The sequence below is a fragment of the Leptinotarsa decemlineata genome, unplaced genomic scaffold (assembly GCF_025532065.1).
Source record: "Leptinotarsa decemlineata unplaced genomic scaffold, Ldec_3_MD MMD2_tig00026294_RagTag_RagTag, whole genome shotgun sequence".
Lineage (NCBI taxonomy): Eukaryota > Metazoa > Arthropoda > Insecta > Coleoptera > Chrysomelidae > Leptinotarsa > Leptinotarsa decemlineata.
Genome location: NW_027412674.1, coordinates 3431508 through 3443448, shown reverse-complemented (window position 1 = coordinate 3443448; position 11941 = coordinate 3431508). Strand labels below are relative to the sequence as shown.

The 11941-nt window shown below is 33.2% G+C and overlaps 1 protein-coding gene across 5 annotated transcripts in view; it reads left to right on the top strand.

Moving 5' to 3' along the window:
- pdm3 (POU-domain protein pdm3) overlaps positions 1 to 11941 on the top strand; it is a 360484-nt gene that overhangs the window by 119931 nt on the left and 228612 nt on the right. The gene's annotated exons all lie outside the window — the stretch shown is intronic.

Below are 11941 nucleotides of genomic sequence, written 5' to 3'. Positions count from 1 at the left end.
CTCCGTATTTGCACTAACAGTGACAGATACATTTCATTGAACAATCTGTTAGATCTGGCAGAAGTGGAGTCAGTCACCGACCATATCAGGAGACTGGCTCAGAAATTCTTCAAGTTCTTTCTACCGAAGAGCCCGCTGACGAGGGACGTCACGGCAGTTAGAAGCTATCATGGACAGCGCCGTAAGCACGGGCTAGTCTATGAAGAACTGGAGATATACCGTGAACGGCGCGAATGCGATCGCGCTTAGTTCATGGAAAAATTGGATAAGAGTATTCACGCACACATGATGACGTGATAGCAGAAATACTCTTACCTGGTTTTTTAATGAACTTTTTCCAGGGGCATATCGACAACTGCTACCAACAAACAGACGAATGATTCTCTGAGAAGTACCGAAACGCGACAGAATAACAACTTCCGCGTAAGCCTCGGCAGGAAGCGGAAAACTATATATGAGGCTGATATAAGGCGTTTTTGAGTGGAGAGCCAACCGCCAACACCAGCGGGGGCGTCTCCCACTGTCCCATCGGGGGATTGTGTGGAGGCGCTTTTCTCTTCCGTGCGGAATTCTTGAGAGCGCAAATGTATCTGGGTCTTTTACTGCCACTCCCTCTACCCCATTCACTACCCATTCCAATCCTTACCACTGTCCCACTCCATTGGGGAAACCCTTGTGTACATTTTGTATATTTGTATATATATTTTTTATTGTAAGAGCATGTACCGCTACGGATAAATTTTCGCTAATTCTTAACTGACCAATCCAAAGGCTGCAAAATTCAAATGTTCCCAAATTGTTTACAGAAAAAAAGAAAATGATTAGTTGGGGATATTTTTCATCTCTAGTTAAATGTACTCATCGACAAAGTTATTGAAAATAATTCCTGATAAAATAAAATAGGCCTGACTCGACATTATTGAACAAACTGAGACGATAGTTCGATTCGCCTTTGAAAATTCTTTAACTTTTTCAATGATTATGGCTGTACGACTATGCTTCAAATAAAACGTTACCAGTTTATCAACTATATTTCCAACCATAACATTTATCGGATCTGTTTCATGTCTATTTTCAAAACATACTGAGGTCTGAGGGATTTATTTTTCATTAAATATTCTTCTATATATCAGAAGATGAATGTAGACCCTGGTTTCATGAAATCTAACTCTAACAAGCGAAAATACTTTTTTTGTTCACAGACATAATTCAGAATTGGTAATTCGCTGATCAGTCGGAAAGTATTGATTCTACTTCAACTTCAGAATAATTGATCTATGCGCTAAAAACAAACTTTTGATTTGAAATTAATATACATTGAGCCGTCATACGTTTTTTTATCAAAACCGCTTCTCACCAAACAGCCCTTATAACAATAAATTTATTTTCATAGTTCGGACTTCCATTGTCTAATATATAAAACGATTTGAAATCCCTGAAACAGCTAAAAAAGGAGAAATAAAAATGAATAGCTGAAAATAACAATTATATTAAGCAAAATAAACCTGAAATGAAATAATGTTGAAATAAAATACAAGTAACAATAGAACGATTGAAAAAAAATAAAAATAAAGTATAAAAATTATAAAGAATTAAAATGAAAATAAAAATAAAAAAGTTAAGAGATTCCAAGCCACGTTAGTTCATGACGTTTCGATTGTTAATATCTACAATCGTCTTCGGGTGATGACTGGACTGAATCCTCCGAGAGATGAATATTTATGGGTCGTTCGAGTACTTTCACTTATCCCCGCTTTTAATTTTTTTTTCGCTTCACTGGTTCAGTGGAAGATGACCGTTTGGCGGGAGTTGGCCATTTTTCGCTTGGTGATGGGTTTCCATATGTTGCGTATCTCTACGCTAGCTTGGCTGATTACGTTGTTGGACAACATGTATGCGGCTTTCTTGAATTTTCTCCTAAACCAATGTTTCTCTCTGTGTATGATCTCAGCTTGGTGGAATAAATTTACTTGTTGAACAATTTGTATCTGACTCAACAGTTGACTTTCAGAGGGAAACACCACTCACTCTTCTTCCTGCGTGTAAAAGAAACTAGAAGAACCACTACGAATTTTCATATTTATTTTTGGGCCACCACAGTTTTAGGCTAATTTTGTACTCTATTACAGAATTCAATCTCTTCATTCAACGGAAATATCGTGGGTTCTGCTAGCTCAAAGTTAGGCTAGCAGGTCCCAACCACAAAAACATTCCATTTAATCAAAATACGTCAAAATTCTATATATATATATATATATATATATATATATATATATATATATATATATATATATATATATATATATATATATATATATATATATATATATATATATATATATATACTTGTTGATCAGTCTTTTTTGGTTTGGCCGATATAGAATTTGTTGCAGTCCGAGCATTGTATGATGTGCACTCCGTTCAGGTTTTTGTCCTCTTCTTTTTCAGTGCTGTTTATTTTTTGTGTCATTTTCGTGTTCGGCTTGTAAGTGATGTTGATGTTCAAGCCGAATACGAAAATAACACAAAAAATAAACAGCAATGAAAAAAAAAATAAAAACCTAAACGGAAGATTCAACATATAATGCTCGGACTGCAACAAATTCTATATCTACCAAACCAAGAAAAAAATAATCCAAAGGTACAACGAGCACAAAAAAGTATACATAAACCAATTACATATAAATCAAACCTCGCAACACACGCCATACAATACAAACATAACTTTTCCCCACCAGAAAACATCAAACTCATAAAACAGGTCAATAAAGGAAACTGTATGGACATCTGGGAAAACCTAAACATCCATAAATTCAAAAGTCATAATTCACTTACCGAGGAACAAATACAAATCAATACACAACAAGATCTAACATTCAATATACCACACATTCATAGAAACAATGAACCTAGAGAAACACCAACACAAAGGATATTATCTGATGTAATCCAAATACAAGCAAATTTAAAGAGATATCCGAATGAAAGGAGTTGACAAATACCTGTACTAAGGCATTCTAACCGTATGAAAGAACAGTTTGAGTAGAGCCATGAAGATGATAGCACAGCCTGCTATCGAAAGCGCTCGCATATAATAATTAGAAGTTATTAAAGCTTCAAATCTTTTTTGTGAAAAAGTGTCAATATTAAAATACTGAAAATTAAGGAAAAATTAGTTTCATAAATCACAGAATAATGTCTCCACCAACTGTAATAAGACGGTGTTCACTACAAGAGTTCCTTGATGTTAATGAACTCTCGCCCCACTCCGCATGCTGTTCTACTGCGCATCCAGTAACCGGAGGCACAGCTATATTTGCCAAGTTGTACGTACCATTGAGAAATACTTGACAACTCCGCTTTTTTTTCTGATTTCAATTTGTTACAAAAACCCATTTCCCAAACCTAATTTTAAAAATTATTTAAAATCGAATATAATAATTCTAAGAGTGGTCAGAAAACTGTCATATAAAATATCAGTTTGCATTAATGCTAATTTTATTACTATCCCCACAAGTTGACATCAAAAACAAAAGTCGTCACAATATATGTTTCAGAACTATTGTCAGAATGATTAATTGAATTTGTGGAATATACTCTATATTGAATAAAAATGATAAATTAATTAATATGAAAACAAGGTGACTTTTCAACGTCAATCAGTGAATCATTATTCCTAGGTATAACATAAAATAATTATAAAAAGAACATCGGAGATTAATATTTAGTTCATGAACAACTTGCTTCAGCCACACCCTCCTTTCAAATCAACATTTTATGCACATTTCTACTTTTATAAAAATGTATACAATCACCACTCACTAGAAATTATATTTGAAAACTATCATTATCTAATTCACACAAATTAATCTTGTTTCAGTAACAGATAAATTATCTATTTTTAGAACTGTGTGTGTTTATAATGCGTTTCTCCACGATGTCCTGCCTTTTTACGTAGGATTCTCAACACGAGTCGATAGATCCTCAGTGAACATCGATCGTCTGCGATGAACATCGAATAGTTTAGATCGACCCAATGTTCACACAGTGCTTGACAGAATGAGTAGCGTGAATCATTCTTGCTAACCAATCAACTAGCCAGTGGTTATCTATTTAAGGAATGATGAGTTGATTGATCACTTTCATGTTACATGTTACATGCTACAAAAGAGTGACAAATTTTCAACCTTTCTTCGATGTTCCAAACTATCAAGGTTGCAAGCGATGTTCGTGTCTCCAATCAGGCATATGGCTCTTTTCTGGATGGAATCCAACAGCTTCAGGTTATGCTTAGGGGCAGAGCTTCATACATGAAAACAAGACTCCAAAGAAGGTCTCGAACTGAGATCATCATTGATGAGCTCTACTTGAGATCTGTTGGATTTGAAGGATATATTTGAGTATCGTTCGCATGAAGATGATATCTACAATATCTTGAAACATATACAAAATTTGAAGTATATTCGAGTATTGTGAATACAAGCGGCCCTGAGATGCTGCCCTGAGGGACTCCTGGAAGTAACTTTCGACAAATTGACTCTTTATCATCCAGCTTAACCAACTGTGTTCTACTATGTAAGTAAGAGTCATCAACATACACGCCTAGTGACTAAAGCCGAAAAAGTGACAGAATATTATGATTTATTAGGTCGAATGGTTTTGAGTAGTCGAGCAAAATCAATATACTCAATATGTCATCTAACACATCAGCCATGGCTGTCGCGCAACTATAACCTTGCCTTGACCCTGATTGCTTTTGAGCCAATAAGTGATTATTAATTTTATAATCTACACCTTATGATTTGATCCCCACAAACTTTATTTGAGAAATATCACGACACATATCACAACAGTGATATGTGTTACGCTAATATTTATATACCACAGGTAACTACAATTGGGACTACCTCTATAAAAAATTAAGCTTTACGTATTTTGGAAAAACAAAAAAAATCGTGACTTCATTTTTAAGGAAACGAGATATTAAATTTACATATAGAACAAGTCCAAGTTGGACAAACAAAAGAAAAATGGCTTCATTTTTGAAGAAACGAGATATTAAAATTACATATAGAACAAGTAATACATTGGGAAAGTTAGTTAAAAATAATAAAGACAAAACATCCAATTTCGAGAAATCAGGAGTATATAAATTAAAGTGTGGAACGTGTCCTTAGGTATATATTGGTCAAACTGGTAGAGCATTTAGGAATCGAATCCAGGAACATAATATGAGCTATGTTAATAAGAAAACAATTTCAACATATTCAAATCATCTTTTAGAAGAAAATCATATCTTCAACGAAGAGTTCGAAATCTTATACATAGAAAATGAAGGTTTGAAACTGAATCATTTGGAAGCAATGGAAATATCTTCACTCAATTTCCATAATACAAAGTGTCTCACAATAAAATAAAGTGTATAAAGCCGATAAGTGATAAGTGCTATTGCACTAAAAATAAGGATAATAATAACATACATATACAAGTACTGAACAATAGATAAAATAAATAAATAAATACATAGTATATAAAATAATAATAATAATCAGAGTAATTTTAAAGTTTCTCCTTATTTATGTGAGTAATAATAATAAGTACTTCTATTCATTGGGAAAGAAAGTTTTTGGCTTTCTACTACTCCATCTGATACAAAAAAAAATATAACCCCTTCAATTCAAACTCTATTCAATAGTGATACAAAAGTGTTATATTACGAAACATATTAATGAGACTAATGAGCGGTATATGTTGTTGTACTTGTTTCCCATTGAAATGTTATGATGTTATGAAAGGAATGCGAATGATATAATAGTTACGCAGAAAGAATAAACAATGTAAAAGTAAAATCATAGTTCATAAAGTAGTATTAATGAGGATGATAATAAAGCTCTCATTCATGTGAGCAGTACACAACAACATACTAGGGTTTAGGATTTGTTTAGCTACTAACCATGAGCATCGAAAAAGTGATGAACTAGTTGTCTTGGATTCTCAAAAATGAACTTCTTCAATGCATTTTTGAATTGGGGAAGATATATCAATATTTTCAACCGTTCAGGTAATTTATTATATGATTTTGGTGCTAAGTATTAAAAAGAACGTTGTGTTGTTGTTTTCATAGTATAGGGAACTGGGTGTTGGTTTCGATTTCGTGTATAGTATGGATGAGTAGTGAGAACTGGTGTTTGTGTGGAGTGATATTTTATGAGTGTAAGAAAAAAGTATAGCTGTCTGGTGTCCATGATTTTTGCTTCCAGGTAGAGTTGATCTGAGTTGTATAGCCGATCTTTTGAGAAAATGAGCTTGAGAAACCGTTTTTGACTTATTTCTAGAAGATGTAGGTAGGTTTTCGCTGCAGCTCCCCATCCTAGTATTCCATAGCGAAAATGACTTTCCACTAGTGCGTGGTATAGTATTTTTAGTAGATGGGTTGGTAATATGTTTTTGAGATATTCGAATCTATATAGACTAGTCTGTAGTTTATTAATAATATATTTTATATGAGAATCCCATCTTAAGTGTGAGTCGATTATGACTCCCAGATATTCAATTTCATTGAGTGGTAAGATATGGCATGGCTTGTCATTCATCTTCACTGTTAAGTTATCGATAACGGGTGAACCAGTTCTGTTACAGCTGAAAGGCACGTAGTTTGTTTTTTTTTAAGTTCACTGTGAGTAGTTTACAACTCAAAAATGTTTTTATTTCACTAAAGTCATTTTGAGTTTTTTCTTTGAGTGCCTCTCAGGTATCAGCAGTATGAAGTATTGCGGTATCATCAGCGAAACCAAGAATGAATCCATCACTTTGAAGAGAGTATAGTTCGTTCACGTATATATTGAAAAGAATTGGTCCTAAGACAGTACCTTGTGGTATTCCGTATTCAATTTTTCCCGTTTCGCTGACAACTTGGTCGAGTTTCACTCTTCGATATCTATTTAAGAGGTAATTTTCGAAGATCTTCAGGCTCTGCCCTCTCACACCTATGTTTTCAAGCGATCTCAAAAGAAAACCGTGATGAACCCTGTCGAATGCTTTGGAAAGATCAATAAATACGCAAAGACACGGTTTGCTATCATTAAGTGCTGTGGTTATTTTAGACATTAAAGTCAGTATTGCGCCTTCGGTGGATTTCTTTTCTTGAAAGCCAAATTGATGTTTAGAAATTATATTATGTTTACTCAAGAATGAAGTTTAACGCTTTTTTATAGCTTTTTCAAAAACTTTGGAAATGTGTGTTATAAGAGAAATAGGTCGGTAGTTTGTGATTATGGTGTGGTCCCCTTTTTTGTATAAAGGAATTATGAGTGACTCTTCAAAGTCTGACGGCCATATACTAGCTTCGAAACAACAATTTTTTTAACTATTTTAATGGTTCTATAATATGGTTTGCTATTGATTTGATACTTTCTGATTTGATGTTATCTTTACCAGTAGCTTTTTTAATTTTCAGACTTTGGATTATGTTGTAGATCTCATTGAGTCTATAGGAAGAAGAACCAAGGGGTTGCATACATTTTTTTTAACTGTTGTATAGGTTGCTCTTTTGTTTATTTTTCTTACTAATGTTTTTCCAATGGATGCAAATGCTTCGTTGAATTCGTTGGTAATATCTTTTTTGTCGGTGATGAGGTTACCTATACTATTTTTAACAACGTCAATGCTTCGTTGAGTTTTATCACTCTTGGTGAGTTTTTTCACCACATTCCATAATTTTTTGAGTCTTTATTGTTGTATTTTATTTGTCTTGTGTAATATTTTTGTTTGCTAATTTTTATCAAGAAGGTTGATTTGTTTTTATATTTGTTACATTGCTGTTCTAATCGCAAGCTACGTGGGTTTTTTGGGTCCTTTTTTGTGTAGTTTATTTTTTATATTTATAGATTTTAGTAATGCATTAGTGATCCACGGAGCTATTTTCGTATTTTTTCTTTTTATTTGACGTCTTTCTGTAGATTCTATAATTGCATTAGATAATGAGTTCATAAAAATATTACTTGCGACATCTGGATTTTGATGATTATATACTGCAGTCCAAGAAGTGTTCGCTATTTTAATGGAGGTAGTCTCAATTGTAGTTACCTGTGGTATAAAAATATTAGCGTAAGAAGCAACTGGTAGTATTCAAATCACTGTTGAAGAAGCTACTGTGTTAGGGAAACTTTGTGATATTTCTCAAATAAAGTTTGCGGAGATCAAATCGCGAGATATAGTTAATGAAATTACTGAGGATCTTCATGAAGTAACGGCCGAATCATTCAGAAAAAAGTGTTTAATAGTCAAGAAATCTCACATCTGACTTTCCATTTTCTTCTCAATTATTTTTTAATTTATTGGAAGCACACTAATTGAACGAGGATCACTGAACTCAACTAGCTGGTTCATTTAAGGTGAAGGGATTATTTCTGCAGATTCCATGATGAAGGAAAATATTATTTTATTTAACATTAATCGATTATGTGGGTAATAATAGGCACAATCAAAGGACAAAATGAATTATTGATATCAATATTCAATCCATCATTACCAAATGCTTTCGATTTTTCATTCTGTATTATTTCTAGGACATTACTTTCAGAAATTTGAACAAAACAAAATAGAATTCCTATGCAATTTTTTATGTTGTTTTTAAAGTAGTTTAACGAGTCACTGTTGGGAGGTACAGTTTTAGTTGACTCAATGAAATATTTATTAATATTCTCAACATTTCTCAGATGATCAGATATTTACGATAATTTTAACGAATCTGCTGATGTCATGCGCTAAAAGCACACACAATAGCTATTTATGATATGAGTGTTGAAAGTAACGTTTTATTTTGTGAGTGAACAAAATAAAACTTACTTTCAACACAAATATCATAAATAGTTTTCTGTACAACTGTCTTGTTTTCATAATAAAATAGACAAATTTAATTACTCTATAAGAACACATTTTGACATCTTTGTCAGTTAACTATTTTCATGTTATCACATTTGCTGTGAAGTGGCCGTGTCAGGTGACGCCAAATCACCTGGTTACCAACAAACAGTATTGTTTACAGCTCACACGTTTTATTTAAATTTCTTGCTGGTGGTTAATGTCAAAATAAAGAACAATAGTGAGGAATTATGTGTTCCTGACGATATTGAAGAGGCTGCAAAAAGAACGTCAATTGAATCGTTACCAAAAAAATCGGCTCAGCAGTACAACATCGCATATTCTAATTTTCTTAGCTGGTGTAGACTCAATAAATTCGAAGCCTATCTAGAAGAGAAATCGAAATTATGGAACTCGTCAACTTTGTGGAGCAAGTTTTCAATGGTAAACTCGAGCTCATTGAAAATGGTGTTGATACAAACAAATATTTCAAGGTAATATCATTCTTAAAGCGGAAAAATGAAAGTTATAGGCCCAAAAAATCAAAAACTCCTTCGGTTTATAAATGAGGCGCTAGATGAAAAATATTTGATGATGAAAGTTGCTGCTATTTTCGAAATATGTTGGAGCCTGCATTTGCTAGCAGAATCAGGAGCAAATATAACGGATATTGAGAAGCACGGAGAATGGAAGTCTACAATAGTAGCTAGCTCCAGCCTTACAGCATCATCCTCTTCAGTTCAAGAATTAAATGTTAATGCCCATGAAATTGTCAACTCAGATAGTTCAAATATATTAGAAGGCTCTTCAACATCGCAAGGTATTAATATCAGCAGTTGTTCTAATTGTACTTTTCATATTAATGTTCATAAATATTAATAATAATGTAATTAATGTATATAATACATTTGTAATAGAATTTAATTGTATCTATAGACATTGTTCATGATAAAACTTCCTTGAAAATTGAATAAATATGTTTCGTTTATTGCTATTTGGTCGAAAAAAATCATGTTAAAAATACTTTTAACACTAGTGACAAAAACATTTTTAACACGCTACTTTGTACACATCATCTTTTAATGCCCTCGACAGCCATTAAAAATGACACTTTCAATGAAAGTTGTACAGAAATACATTTTTTTTAAGACATTTTTCTACTCAAACAATTTCATACGTTTTTTTCACCAGATAGAAGAATATGCGCTGATTCTTTGAGTTTACGCCTTTCCAAATGTGATTTACTCGCGATCATTCTCGCCTCATTCCAGTCCTTCTATTATTTCCTTGTGCTGAATACCAAATATAGATCGAAGTGATACCTGTCGGTACCACCCATTATAAATATCTACCAGTAAATGAAATTTAGATCGGAACTCTACAGGAAATTTTCATTGCCGTCTGTTTCGCGCAACATATATTTATAGAACTATTTTCAGTTCCACAAGTTTTTCACTTTAAATTTCTAATATCTTCGATACACTCATAGGTATATCAAAATGGAGCATGACCACACATGAGCGGTTATTATAACTAATAAGGAAAATACTCCTTCGGTACAATCATACATTATGTATTATGAAAAAAGAAGCAAGAGCAGATTTGATCGGCTGTCACTTCCATTCACTAATGATCATAATTTGAACTAAACGGAATTGCTGGATAATATGAGAAGCTCATCGTGATGGGAATTCTATATGGTGTAAAATATAATACTTCAATTTTTTATTCGTGGACTAATGAAAAAATCATGAATGGCTACTGGCGTCCAATCCAGAATCGTCATTATGAAATCTGTTTAAAAAATCTGTTTAAAATCTGTTTTTCCGTTAACCAGCTGTCGCACCCCTACGAACGACAACCCTCAGAAGTCGAAACTTGTGCGAGCTAAGGATTAACGAGGTCTTACCTTTTAACGTGTGATTCCTAACACGGGTTGGACGGTAGCAAGTGAAGATCGATCGTTCAGACTAGGGCTTGAACCACCGACCAACACGGCAGTCAATTCGAGTGAGTGAACAAAGCACCCACGCCGAACCGCTTGGCTACCGGCTGACCGGTAGAAGAAAGTGTTTGTTTCATTGTGTTCAGCAGCAGCCAGATCTTCATTGAAATACAATTTCCAATGTTAGGTCTTGATATCCTAACCTCGGCTCTATAACATACAGTTCATAATTTTCAGCAGTTCATAATTTTTCATCATTTTGTCTGAAAAAAAGAAATTTCAAGTGGCCGTTTCATATTTACATTATATAATTTTCTTGGAATGGAGCCATTAATTTAAACATTTTTCCAGATTCCACAAGAGACTTCATGAATTAGGATTTATAGGTATGTTCCAGGTCATGGAGTTTTTCTGTAGTCTAAATTAACCTTCAGAAGTCTATATCGGAATCATCAGATATATATTAATTTTTATATCTGCCCACTTGAATTTTCTATCGAGTAAGTGCTGAGACAACGAAATGATAAATTGGGTGTTGATATCAAAATAAGTCAAAAATATATCTAAAGGACAAGGATTTTGAAATGGAATGAAACAGAAGGTTTTTTCGAAACGGTCGAAATGAACACAACCCTACAATTCTATTAACAACTAAAACGATATCGTACATGTTAGTAAAATTTCGAAGAAAAACCAAATTTATTGATTTATTTTCAAAATAATTAGGTATCAAATAACATTCCTTCAATTTACTCGTGAAAATTGAAACATTTTCAAGATGAATTTTTGTTAAATTAATTTTTTTTTGTAAATTTTACTGTTACACAACTAGCTCCACCTAATGATGTCACACGCAAATTTCACCAAATGAATTTCTATGTAAATATTCGAAAATTAATTTTCAATAAGTTTGTCTATTATTCCCATTGGTGAGTGATTTTTCAGACCCTGTTCTTGTGAAGAATAATCCACTCTTGAGTTCATTTTGATTCACTGTTTCCGAAAATGATAACTCAATATACAGGGTTATCTACCTTCTAGTAATCACAAATCTTTCTGAACTTTTGAAACGGCACTCCCTATTTGGTATTTAATTTCCGGATTCATCTTGTTCAGATAGATAGATAGATAGAT